Consider the following 13,696-nt stretch of genomic DNA (forward strand, 5'->3'; position numbering starts at 1 on the left):
CACTACACACACACACACACACACACACACGCGCGCGCACACACACACACCAAAAAAAAAAAAAAAAAAAAACCCAAATAAAAAGAAGAGGAGAAAAATAAAAAAAACCCACGAAACTAAATCTAGCTCCATTCTATCAGGGTTATGGCATTATCAGAGCTTCTTCCCCTCCTGTTGGCTAGTATAAGCCTCCTTTGGTTTTGAGCTACCAGACAAATGGGGAGGAGGCATAGTGCTTTGAGTCTTATGGTTACCTTGGTTCCATTCTGGTTACCATTTAAGTCCTGGGGCCAGTAGCTGCTATCCAGTAGGCAGTGCTGCCCTGGACCCAGCTCCCCAGGTCATGTGCTAGTGAACAGGCAGAAGAAACCTCAGAAGTACCACCTCTTAAGAGTTCTGGACCCCTTCTGCTGCATGCAGGAACCGCAGCCCCATGGCCCACCTAGTCCTTGCAGAACTCCATCTCTTCATAGTCTATTGGACGGAAGTTCAGCTCTACTGCTGCTGTAAAGCTGAGCTCACAAATAACTGTCAAGACTTGTAGCTGCCACCCCACCCACAAGGGTAAGAGGAACCAAATCTTAGGAACTCAGCCCTATGGCTCCCTGGATTTCTTTGGAAACTTGCTTTTGATGATTTGGGAATGCACAAAAGTTAAAGCATTTTAACTATCATTTTATCTCCTTGATAATGACAGTGATAAGGCTAATGACATTTTTTTGACTTGTATCTTCTCATTTAGTCTTAATGGTAATCTCAGGAATATACGATATTATTAACAGTCACAGTTTTCCCAACAAGGAGATTGAGGCACAGAGAGGTTAAGTAAGTTCCTATGGCAACTCACTCAAGTCATAGTTGGTGAAGCCAGGATTTCAATTTAGGCAGTCTGGCTCCAGAGTTGAAGTCTTTACCCTTTCTTTGGAGGTGAGGCAACCTTTTGAGTTTCACCTTGCTATATGATTATTTGAGATCAAGAGTGATCATGTATCTGCAAGAAGTGTTTCTGACTTCTAAAAGGTATTAAGCAAAAGTAACAAGAATGTTTCTAACTGGAAACAATTTTTTTTTTGTTTGTTTTCTTTCTTAGAAAACCATGTAGATGGACTTGGCCGGCCACAAGAGTATGAAAAATAGCTTACACTCTCAACTGTATGGAATACAGTTCTCTAATAAAATTTTTTTTTTGATTTGTTCCTTTAAGTAGGACGTAATGATTTTATTAGAAATCTGTACATTTCTGTTCAATTGTTTAGAGCTCAATATAAAATATAACAGTTTATTTCTGGTTATGCACATCTATTATAGCATCTTTCTTCATACATTTGTGTTAATTTCTATCTTTTTAGCTTCCCCTTTGCTCAAATACAGCTAGTAGAATAACTAGAAGGACATGATTCACAAGTCATTATGTCATTTATCCATGCCAGTAGATTTAAATTCTTTAGGGACTTATTGTAAAGCAATTATAGAGGAGCCAAGTTCCTCTGTTCAGAAAGGATTCATGCTGCCCTTTACTTGCTTTTTCAGTGAAAATGCTTGAATTTTTCATTCATCTGAAAAGTGGAGTCAAGTTCCATTTACATACATATTCTATGTACTTGGTACTATAATCTTACAGTTTTGTTTCTATTCCATGTAAACACAGAGTGTTGAATATAAATTTTCTGCTGTGTTTTGTTAGGGAATTAAGCATAATTTCTCTTAGAGTCATCCATTAATTTGCATTTTTTCATATCATTGACTATTAAATTTCTACAGGCACTTAACCACTGTGCGATTTATCAGGAGCAGATTTTTTTCCCGCTAAATTCACACTGATTTATCAGCTACACCATTTGAATACATTTTGTTGACACAAAATATTTTTGTTAGTTCTAGCTCAAGAGAAAACATAGGAGTGAGTTTTAAAACTTCAACTCATTAAGCAGACATTTGTTAAAGCACTTGCTGTAGTGAATCTTGATGGGTGTTTGGGAGAAAGAACTGAGAAGGACATGGTCAACAATTATGGAGAGTCCACCATTTAGAAGGAAAAAGCTCGTCACAGCAGTGATTGGGTGTGCTCTCTGCCCTTAAGTTCACAGGTTGTCAGAGAATAGAAATGTAAAGAAATAAGACATTTATTTCAAATCGTAGGTGTTCCTTTCAGCAAACTAATAGTTCAGTCCATCTGCCATGTTTTTAGTTACAGTAAGATTTTCATATCTCATTTCTTTGCTCATTATGCCCCTTGTTTCATTCCTTCTTGATCAGTGTAAGAGATACTTAGAACGGCCAAACTGTCCAATTCATCCATTGCATCCTATTGGGGACTTTTCTGCTAGATCTTGGGGGCATAGAGTTAAATGAGGCACCTACTCTTACAGATCTTCATTACTGTCTGTCCAGGCTAGATTCCAGGGAAGCTGTAGAAAGTGCTTGCTGGAGGTGTGGATATGGTACTAGGGATAGATCACAAAAGAGGAGTGCACAAAATAAGTGCTTTCCAAAGGAGGGGTTTGAAGGTGAATTAGTAATGAAGTAGAAATAGGAGAGCTAAAATGTCCTTTGGGTCTTTTGCTACCCAAATAGACACTATTGATTGCCCATTTTGTTTTCCAGTATAAGCAGTTGTCTTGTTCTTTTACTTGCTTACTTATTAATATGTCTTGTCCTTCCAGAATGTAACTTCCATGAGAACAAAGACCCTATTGATCCTACTCCCTATGCATATCCAGTGCTTGGCACAGTGTCTATCACATAGTAGGAGCTTGGGAAATGTGAAATGAATGAATGCTTAAGGCAGTGTGTGAGCAGATAGAAGCAAGTGCAGGTGAAGGCTCAGCCGAGAAATTGCAAATAATTAGGTGTGACAGGAGCAAGGGACTTTTTCCTTAAAAAGTTAGGAGGTAAAGCATGGAATTAGAACTTCCTCTTGAAAGCTTTGGAAAGCCATCAGGTTGCATGATGTGTCATACATCATTCTTTTCCTGAATTCTTGTGATTGACAGTAATGTGTATTTTACTTTTTATTTATTTGAGAGAGAGAGAGAGAGAGAGAGAGAGAGAATTTTTAAATATTTTTATTTTTTAGTTTTTGGTAAACACAACATCTTTTATTTTATGTGGTGCTGAGGATGGAACCCAGTGCCCCACGCATGCCAGGCGAGCGCGTTACAGCTTGAGCCACATCCCCAGCCCTGTATTTTAAATATCTACTATGTGCAAGATGATGACCTCACTAAGGCCTTTAGATAGTACTATTCAAAGAGAATTTTAATACTGTGCTTCAGTGGTATTCTTTTTTTTTCCCCTATGAGATCAACCATTTTAGTCCACACATTAGCAAGATTATGTGGTGCCGCAGTCTGGCTGGGCACAATCAGGAGCCACTTGTCAAAAGAAACTAACTTTATTTTTAGAACCACACACGCCAAACAAAACAGCCTCTCAGGAAAAACCCTCAGAGCCTCAACTGCCACCACCGGCTTTCCACAAGCCTCTCTCTCCCACACAAGCTTCTCTCCACCTCCCACAATCCTCCTGCTCTTGAGGCCGATTGGCTGGGTCATGTGGGCGGAGCCAAAAAAGTCCCCCAATGAGCAGCTCCGTGGTCTGAAAGGGCAGGGAAACAGCTCAATGAGCATCACCGCAGAGGAGCCAATCAGCTAGATGTTGCTGGGGCCGCTGTGAGCCAATCATCAGCCTGCAGCTGGAAGTTTGCTGGCAGCTGGAAGTTTGCTGGGGCCCCTTCAGCTGTGGCTCTCAACAATGTGGTACTTTCTGTGCCTGGCTTATTTCACTTAATATAGTGATCTCTAGTTCCATGACGTCTCAGATGACAGGATTTTTTTCTTTTATGACTGAACAGTATTCCTTTGTGTCTTTGTACCACATTTTGTTTACCCATTCATCTGTCAATGGACACTTACTTAGTTTGGTTACATATTTCCCAACGTGAATAATGCTATAGCAAATATGGGGATGCAGATGACTCTTTGACATACTGATGTCATTACCCTTGGCTATCTATATACCTGTAGTGGGATTGTTAGATCCTATGGTGGTTCTATTTTTAATTTTTTGAGGAATCTCCATATTGTTTTCCATAATGGCTGTACTAATTTTCATTCCTACCAACAGTGTGCAAGGGTTCCCTTTTCTTCACATCCTCACCAGCGGTATCTTTTATCATTTTGAAAATAGCCATTCTTACTAGAGTGAACTGATATCTCATTGTTGTTTTGATTTGTATTTCCCTCATAAAAAGTGACACTGAGCATTTTTTATATACCTGTTGGCCATTTGTTTGTCTTCTTTTGAGAAATGTTTATTTAGGTCTATTGCCCATTTTTTACTGGTTTACTTACTTATATTTCTGTTGAGCTGAGTTCCTTATTTTTCAGTGATATTCTTTTTTATTGTATTTCATTTTTTGTGGTGCTAGGGATTGTACCCAGGGCTTTGTTCATGCAAGGCAAGCACTCTATCAACTGAGCTATATCCCCAACCCTGATATTCTTGACATTAAATAACCAGGCACAAAAATGTTTAAGTTTATAGTGTCCTTTGGCTAATTCTCTTAAAACATTGAACTGCTTGAGACTTACATGTCACTGTTGTTTCAAGGCTATTGCCATTTTGGGGAATTTTGTCTGCTCTTTTTTGCTTTAGTGCTCAAGGTGGCATGTATAGGTCATCAAGCTTCTTTATGTGATGGTGGTAAATAGTTCCTCTTCCAGACCTGTTCAATTCAGCAGACAATTTATATACATCATTTATACATATGTACAACAAAATGCTAGGTACTTGGACATAAAAACAAATCTGACCAAATTCTTTTCAAAAGTATTATAGTCTGCTGATATACATGTGGTATTCTTTTTCTTCCTATGGTAAGAGAAACCAAGTCTGGAATTTTCTAATTTTTCCCACAATGCATATACGATATAAGATATTTTCACTAAATTAGCTAGATATTTTGAAAATAAGTTTTTAAGAAAAGAAAAATCCTTATTATTTATTTGAGTGTTTTTTTCAGTTTCCTGTGTGGATACAGCTATGGTAAAAAGCATTGACTTGGAACTTTTTCTGTTTCTTTGTCGGCTTATGTGTGAACATATCTGTCAGAACATGTGATGGTGGCATCCCTGGAGGAAATTCACTGCAGTGTTTGGATAGGGAGTTTCTGAGTTTCCCTTGCTGTACCTCACAGTCTTTCTTGTCTTGTGAGCGTCATAGTGATTGTGCACTTGAGGACCTTGTGCTCAGATAGCCTGAAGATATTATTATAGAACATAATTCATTTCTTTTGAACTTCAGAATTTCATTAAACATGCTTCTATTGTAAAACCAGCTGTATTTCTCATGAATTGGAAAAAAAAATTAAAACTTGTCGTGTTGACTGTGTTTGCCAGATTTCAGCATTCACATTGTCTTATTTTATAGGACAATGTAAAATTAGTGTAGCATGATATTTGTCAAAACCCAGACTTAATAGATTTTATATACATGCATGCATGATTTATCAGCATGTTAATAAAAAATAGCAAAACAGACATTCGTAGGAACTAATTTATAACCATTTAACTCCACTGTCTCTATCTTTAGCAGAAGGTATGAGCACATGCATAGTCGTGGGCCTGGTTTCTGTTAGGGTTTCCTAGGAAGCAGCGAATAACTTGCTCTATACTAGCTGTACTATCGTTAGCTGTCTGTATATTGTTTTCCCACAAGTATCTGCAAGTATGCTGACTTCAGTGATATCCACATAACTTACTGGAAAAATTGATCATGAGGAAGTTAGGCCCCCCCTTTGGTAAAAAAGATACTTTAGAGAGCTGTTATCTGATATCACTAGTTCAGTAGAACCATAGATTCTTGTCTTCATTTGGATTATGTATTTTTTCACTCTGACCATAATTTTAAGCCCTCCTTTTCTTTATCCAAAATATGTTAATTGGGATGTTTTCCCACTCATCTTTATTCAGGTTGCTTTTAGTGTTGCTTCCTCCTGAAGGAGCATCCTTTTATAAGCCTTGCTTTTCTAAAGCTCCTGCAGGCTGGCAGAGGACAGTGGAGCAGCCAACACACCAAACTATTGTTTGTGCATGGCTAAAAATGGTGGTGATTTTAGAGCACCCTAGGCATTTTACATCTATGAAATAGGAATAACACCAGGTGCTGCTTCTTGGGTTTCTTCTTCTCTTTTGGAGAGGGATGAAGAGATTCTTTGCAAGAGGCATGTTCTTATGGGGAGGTTGTCACCATGGGAAAAGGCTTAAGGCTTTCTTTTTTTTTTCTTCTATCACTATACTTGAATCTATATATTTAATAGGGATAATATTTTTTGAATACTTGGTTAATAAATTTTTGGTCAATAAATTGGTTTCTGTCTCCTTACATTTTCTTCTGTCATGGCCTCAGGAGAGAGTATAGCATGAATGCCACTTTATAGGGGAAATTGCTGAGAATTAAAGAAGAAACAAAAGACAGCCCTTTCAGGTATCAAAGCAATGTGGGCAGAAGAGGCAGAGTTAGAGCAGGCAAGAGGACAGGAGGAATTGTCTCAACATTCCTCAACACAACCATCTCAAAAAAACCTGAAATTCTTGGTTGGTGGGGTTGGGGATGTTGAGGGTAAAGCCAAAAGCAAAAGAAGCTGATGCCCCATTCCCCTCTTGGAACTTGGAGAAGAAACCACCTGTAGAGTTGCCTTATTACATCTGCAGTAGTGACAGCAGAAGGAAATGAAGCAGGGTGTGATTAGATTGAGAGAAGACTCCTCGGCCTCTTTAGCTTGTGAGTGGCTTCTAAGGATCCCAAAGATACTGCACACCCCAAGTAGCTGAGTTGAGAGCCAGTGTACTAGTCAGTGGGGAAGCTGTGTTGAGGGGCATGTGTCAGGTATAAATGAGACTATAGAGTCTGGATATCTTCAGCACCAATAAAATTGAGAGGGAGCCTAAACAACTGGGCCAGACTCCTAGGCATTAAGTCAAGAGACACCAGAGTCTCTATAGCTCCCGTGGTAAGCAGCAGCAGCAGCAGCAGCAGCAGCAGCAGCAGGTCTGTATCTGAAATAGAAGGAACCTCGTCTTGGAGACCTGAGAGCCCCTCCCTGCCTTCTGTGAAGTTCTGTTGCCCCACCCATATCCATACACCCAGCTGCCATCTTGATAGAAGCAGGAAGAAAGTGTGAAAAACTGAGCATTTACCAGAAAGAGATTATAAACCAGAAGGACTTAGCTGCTATAGAATGTAAGTTGAAGTCAAAGTGGATGCTTAAAAAGCAAAGTTAAATTGGTTACAGAAAATTGAAAAGCCCCACCTTCTTGGTACACCTTAGGTTTAGCATGCTGTAAATTATTGTTCTGTTATAACAGGATAATCTTTGAGGATATATTTTCTGCATTTAAATTTAAATTTTGTATTCTTTGCTCACAATTGAATATAGCTTAAGTTCAATGATTGTCTGATTGAGGTTGTAGATTGCCTGTATTTGGCATACCTAATTAATGCTATCTTGGTCTCAGTTACTTGATCACTAGAAGTAGGACTTTGATTTTCTCATCTCTTTCTTCATTATTATAAAATAAGGGCAAAATGAAATAGTAACCCAGTTGTATAATATCTGCTGTATAGGTGTGATGGTTAATATCACCAAACTAAATGCAGTCTGACAGGCATCATCGCTACATAGTCTTTGAAATTTTCATTCATTTGCTGTCATACCATGGTCTGAATTTGGTGTATACAAGGTAGTTTCAGAGCGTTTATACACAATGCATGAAAGTGTGGATTATGTGAAAATCAAATATATCTCACATTTTGTATGATAATATGGAGCTAGAGTGTATTGAAAATCTACCTGTCTCTCCCTTTCCTTCCTTCCTTTCTCTTGCTCTCTTTCTTTCTTTTGATGGGGTCTCATCATGTTGCCCGGGCTGACCTCCAACTCAAAATCTTCCTGCCCCAACCTCTCAAGTAGCTGGGAATTGTGGTCATGCACCACTATGCCCAGTTTATATATCCCTTTTTATTAAAAAGAGTCACTGGGGGCTGGGATTGTGGCTCAGTGGTAGAGCGCTTGTCTAGCACGTGTAGGGCCTTGGGTTCAATCCTCAGCACCACATAAAAATAAACAAAATAAAGGTATTGTGTCTAACTACTTCTAAAAAATAAAATTGAAACAAAAAGAGTCACTGTTTGCTCTACCAGAGGGATTAGCAAAAATTGTGGTTTAGGTATCTCATTTTTTCATCTTAATAAATACATTTTAGTTTTTGAACATCTTATTAACTACCTAGTCTATAATATGAACATAAGGGTAGCAAGCATATTAATCTATATCTGTGAGGTAAATTATTTATAAGTGATTCATCTTAAATTAACCTAATTGAGGTATAATATACATGAAAAATGTATATCCACCCCACTAGGGCTGGAAAATAAAGCTCAATGGTAAAGCACTTGCTTAGCATGTGTAAAGCCCTAGGTTCAATGCCAGCCCACAAAAAAAAAAAAAAGAAAGAAAGAAAGAACAGAAAAAGGTATACCTAATTATATATAACAAGATGTACTCATTTTCAGTGTATAGTTTTGTGTGAACTAGCCCACTTAGCTCATCCTTTGACATTATCAGCCAGTGTCCCTTCAGGTTGGTATTAATCCACTGATAACAGTTATACTGAGCCATATTAGAAATATTTTAAAAGATTGACTTGGGGGCTGGGGGTGTGGCTCAAGCGGTAGCGCGCTCGCTTGACATGCGCAAGGCGCTGGGTTCGATCCTCAGCACCACATACAAATAAAATAAAGATGTTGTGTCCACCGAAAACTAAAAAATAAATAAGTATTTAAAAAAAAAAAAAGATTGACTTGATATGTGGGTTTGCATTTATCAATGAAATGGTCTGAGACTTTTATGTGTTTTTATTCTTATATTTCAAGTATGTAGGTGGTCCCATGTCTCAGCCTTACTAGATAGTTTCACTTTTAATGTGTAAATAAAAATAATTCAAGGCTTCATTGTAAGTACTGTGGGAAGTCCAGTGGTCTGAGTATTTGGGGACCAGGATACTATACAGCACTGTCAGCAACATAAATATTAACCAGTTACCAATCTCATGACTGTTCTCCCACTGGGAATGTCTCAGACAGTGCAAATCAACATATTCATAGTTATGTAATGGCTTTGTTTTCATTTTACTTTTTGTCAGGCTAGAAGAAATCTTACTAGTTTTGTTACAGAATGGAATAAAGATGACAATGAAAGAGAGTCATTTTATTGTTTCAGGTGTATAAATAAATCACAGAATACTCATTTTTAAATTTAGTAAACCTCTGCTATAACTTGATACATATTGGCAACATAGTAAACACAACCATTTTATGGTACTGGTGTGAAAGAAGTTTTTGACAAAGAAAGTAATAGGAATTTTGCAGTGCATTTTTAAGATCTGCAGGAGACCAGAGTAGCCAAGTAACAAAAGAAGGTTTGAATCAAGACAGTATCATACTTTCTGAACTTTTAAGAACTGATTTCAATTCCTACCTGCTGAGGGACTTCTGGGTCTTATATTATGTCTCCTGTGTTGTCTTTGTTTTTTGAAACTTTCTAAAGCACAGAAGAATAGATCTATCCTAATGTGTTTCCTAGGGAATATACTGTCCTTTAAAAACAAACAAACAAAAAAACCAAGTGCATTTGTGGCTTGCATTCTTCAGTGGCTTGTTTTTCCTTGTGTACCAAGGAAAGTAATGAATTTTATTATGGTAGAAAAAAAGTGTTTCTCCGTTAAGCTGTGGTGGAATTAGTAAATGAGGCTCAACAAGAAAGATGAGCTGGGTCAGCAGGATCTGTGCTTTGAATTGGTGACGCAGTATAGTCAGACATTTGCAAGGACCAGCTCTTCATCTTTCTTGCTGAGCAACTTTTTGGCCCAGTCATACAGTTATTTTCCTCTCTCACAAACTTGCAGTCTAGTGGTAGAGTCAGACCTTGATCAAGACGTAGAGTCAGACCTTGGTCATATACATCTGTAAAGGTGGAACTTTGATGCAGGTTATAAGGAGGAGGCTTGTGCTGAGAGAGCAGGTTATAAGGAGGAGGCTTGTGCTGAGAGAGCAGATGGGCTTCAGACCTCCTCATGGTTGCAGTAAGTGCAGACTGAGTCAGGATTTGAGGGATCATTGAGTGTTGAGTGGGGCAAGGGCAAAGGGAACAGACCCTGTAGTAGTAGAGAAAATGGCAAGAATGACTAGGGCTCAGCAAGCAAGGGATATCTGGGGAGAGAGGGCTAGAGGGATGTCCAGTGGTTGGAACCCTGATGGGCCTTACAGGCCACCTGGAGAGGCTGCTTATAGTTGTTAGGTCAGTGGAGTTTGGGGAGAGTTTAAGGAGGAATGGTGCGACATGAAATCAGATATCCAATTTCAAATAAAAGCCTGGTTGCTGGGGGCAAACACAGAAGGATAAGGAGGCGAGGCAGTACTCCAGGTGAGAGTACCAAGGGCTTGACCAGGGATGGGAGCATTCAGGTAAATTGGAAAACAGATTTAGAAAATAAAAACTTACTGCCACATGGTGATAGACTGGATGGGTTTGGAGGAACAGACAAGAGACAAGTAAAGAGCGATTCTAAATCTTTGGCTAGTGTTCACTGAGATATGGGACAGAAGTCAGGCCCAGGTTTAGTGGGGGAAGATGTGAGAATAGGCATTCTGGCTGAATATTTCACACTTTACATCTTAATGGAAGATTCAAATAGGGCAGATCCATCTTAGGGTAGAAGCAATTTTATATTTAATGGAAATAAATGAGAAAGTAGAGTTTGTTATGTAGGAATTTTATCATTGACTTAACTTGAAGTCAGACCTTTTCTGTAGGAAGTCTGTGACAAGATCCCATTTCTCACACCTGCCTTTTTTGTCTGTGTGCTATCTCACGTTCTTGATAGAGTATTAATATTTCCGTTAGACTAGCCTCCTTTTAGAGGCTTACTCAGCATGAAGTAAATACATTGGTCTTTCCTTTTTTAAATGTAAGTTTTTGTATACTCTTAGTATACAAATAAATTCAAATTGTAAACTGTCTAGAGTGTATACTAGTGTGTCCTGTGATATCTCCATAATGTAAACCTTTTTTTAATCTTTATTTTATTTATTGTTATGTAGCACTGAGGATCGAACCCAGTGCCTCGCAAATGCTAGGCGAGTACTCTACCGCTGAGCCACAACCTCAGCCCCATAATGTAAACCTTAGTGACAATTGTTTGAGCTATTGATGTTGATTTACCAGGACTTGGCTTAATTTGTTTTTGGCCAAATGAATTTAAGTCTTTTTTTTTTTTAAGTTGTAATTGGACACAATACCTTTATTTTATTTATTTTATTTGGTGCTAAGGATTGAACCCAGCATCTTGCACGTGCTAGGCGAGTGCTCTACTACTGAGCCACAATCCCCAGCCCCTGGCCAAATGAATTTTTAACAAAAAAATAAATAATATGTTTTCATATATCTTTGAAGATATATTTCATTATAATATTTTAATGGACCATGTCACAGAGTTATTGTAAAAGTAATCATTACTTTATGAAAAATGAGATGAATTTGAACATTTTAGCATCAGGATTAATAGTTTTAATAATTCTTGAAGAACCGGTCTTTTAATCATCTCTTTTGTTTAAGGTTTATTTTTACAATATATTAATATTTTCATCAAAGTTTTGCCAGAAATCACATAATTTCAGCCCCATCAGTTGGTGGACAAGTCCTTAACAAGTGACCAGTCTCAAAAGGGGAATATCTGGAGGGAATATTACAACATAGTTAAAATGAAAAAATAGTTTAATGAATGAACTATTTTTAAATGACTAGTTAAAATGAATAGCCGCATTACTAACATTTGATGCTGGATAATTCTGTGTTGTGGGAACTGTCCTGTGCACTGTAGGATGTATAGCAGATCCTGTTCTCACTAGATGCCAGTAGGTCCCTTCTCCTATTTGACAACAAAAAGTGGCCCCAGACTTCTTGGAGGGAGGTCATGTTGCCCTAGTTGAGAACCACTGAACTAGATGTAGGTTTCAATTTCAGATGCACATTGTTATGTTAAAAAGAAGCTGTTGCAAGGGGCTGGGGCTGGGGCTCAGTGGTACAGCACTTGCCTCACATATGTCAGGCGTTGGGTTTGATTCTCAGCACTGCATATAAATAAATGAATAAAATAAAAATCCATCAGGAACTAAAAATATTTTAAAAAAGAAGCTGTTACAAAAAGATATACAGTAACATGAAAGTTACATGATTTTTAATGTACGAAACAATAGTGAAGTCATTTTTTATTGAATTCATTTGTAGAAACAAAAATGTGTGATAGGAATGATAAATTCCAACTTCAGGATAGAAGTTACCTCTAGGAGAGGGAATGGGAATGGGAATGGCATTTATGACATTTTACATTTCAAAAGGCAAGAGAGAGATCAGAAGCAAATAAGCCAAGATCTGTTCAGCTGCTAAATCTGAAAGAAGTGTACAGTTTTTCTATATATTTGCATGATTCGTCTTTTTTGAACTCCCATGGCATATTATACAACATTTTACTGTACTTTTCAACTTTTGTCTTGCATTTTTAAATTCCTGTCATGCATTATTACACACTAGGTTGTAAGCTTCTGTGTACCTGAGACAGCTTCATTTCCTTATTCATGTCAAACACAGGATGCAACAGAAAACCTTACCTAAAGCAGAAGCCCAGTAGACATTTGTTAGCTGAACAGCTTGAGATGCTCCCCTTCATGGCCATACTAAATTGTTTCTTTTCTGATTTGGTCTGAAATACTTAAATTTTAGTATTGACAAACTATGGTAATTTTCAAGTAATAAAAAATACGAGGCACGGACAGGTGTGGTGGTACACACCTGTAATCCCAGTGACTCTGGAGACTGTGCCATGAGTATCACAGGTTCAAAGCCAGCCTCAGAAACTTAATAATTCCTGTCCCAAAATAAAAAATAAAAAGTGCTGGGGATGTAACTCAGTGTTAGAGTGCCCCTGGGTTTAACCCCCAGCACCCCCCCACCAAAAGAAAGTCACAATTGCTACAGGATTTCTTGAAGAAATCTAGCTTTATCATTGCATATTATGGACGATATTTTAAATTTCTGTGATACTTGGCAAATACATTAGCTCTATTGTATTCTCCCTGCTATATAGAATGTATCCTGAGTCTGAGTTACTCTCATTTTATGGTTTTTACTCAGTGTAAAAAACGATGTCTCTTTCACAATTTAGGTTTCTATAAAATAATAAATATGGAAATAGTGAAATACTTACGTGGAATTGTAAGTACATGATAACAGGTATTGTTAGAAAATTATTTGGAAGCTGGGTGCAGTGATACACACCTATAATCCCAGCAATTTGGGAGGCTGAGACAGGAGGATCACGAATTCAAAGCCAGCCCCAGCAACTTAGCGAAGCCCTAAGCAAGTCAGTGAGACCTGGTGTCTAAATAAAATAAAAATAAGTTGGGAATGTGGCTCAGTGGTTGAGTGCCCCTGAATTCAATCCCCAGTACCAAAACCAACAACAGCAATAACAAAAAAACTATTTGGAAATTTTTATTGGTGCTAGTGTGTGTATGTGTGTGTGTGTGTGTGTATATATATATGTATGTATGTGTGTGTATATATATATATATATATATA

The 13,696-nt window shown here is 37.9% G+C and overlaps 1 protein-coding gene and 1 pseudogene across 2 annotated transcripts in view; one reads left to right on the forward strand and one right to left on the reverse strand.

The window, feature by feature from the left end:
- The window catches only part of Cdkl5 (cyclin dependent kinase like 5), a 172,011-nt gene that overhangs the window by 91,111 nt on the left and 67,204 nt on the right, over positions 1 to 13,696 (forward strand). The window lies entirely within an intron of this gene.
- Positions 5,923 to 6,252, reverse strand: LOC107144115 (annotated as a pseudogene).

The sequence above is a fragment of the Marmota marmota genome, unplaced genomic scaffold (genome assembly GCF_001458135.2).
Source record: "Marmota marmota marmota unplaced genomic scaffold, marMar, whole genome shotgun sequence".
Taxonomy (NCBI): Eukaryota; Metazoa; Chordata; class Mammalia; order Rodentia; family Sciuridae; genus Marmota; species Marmota marmota.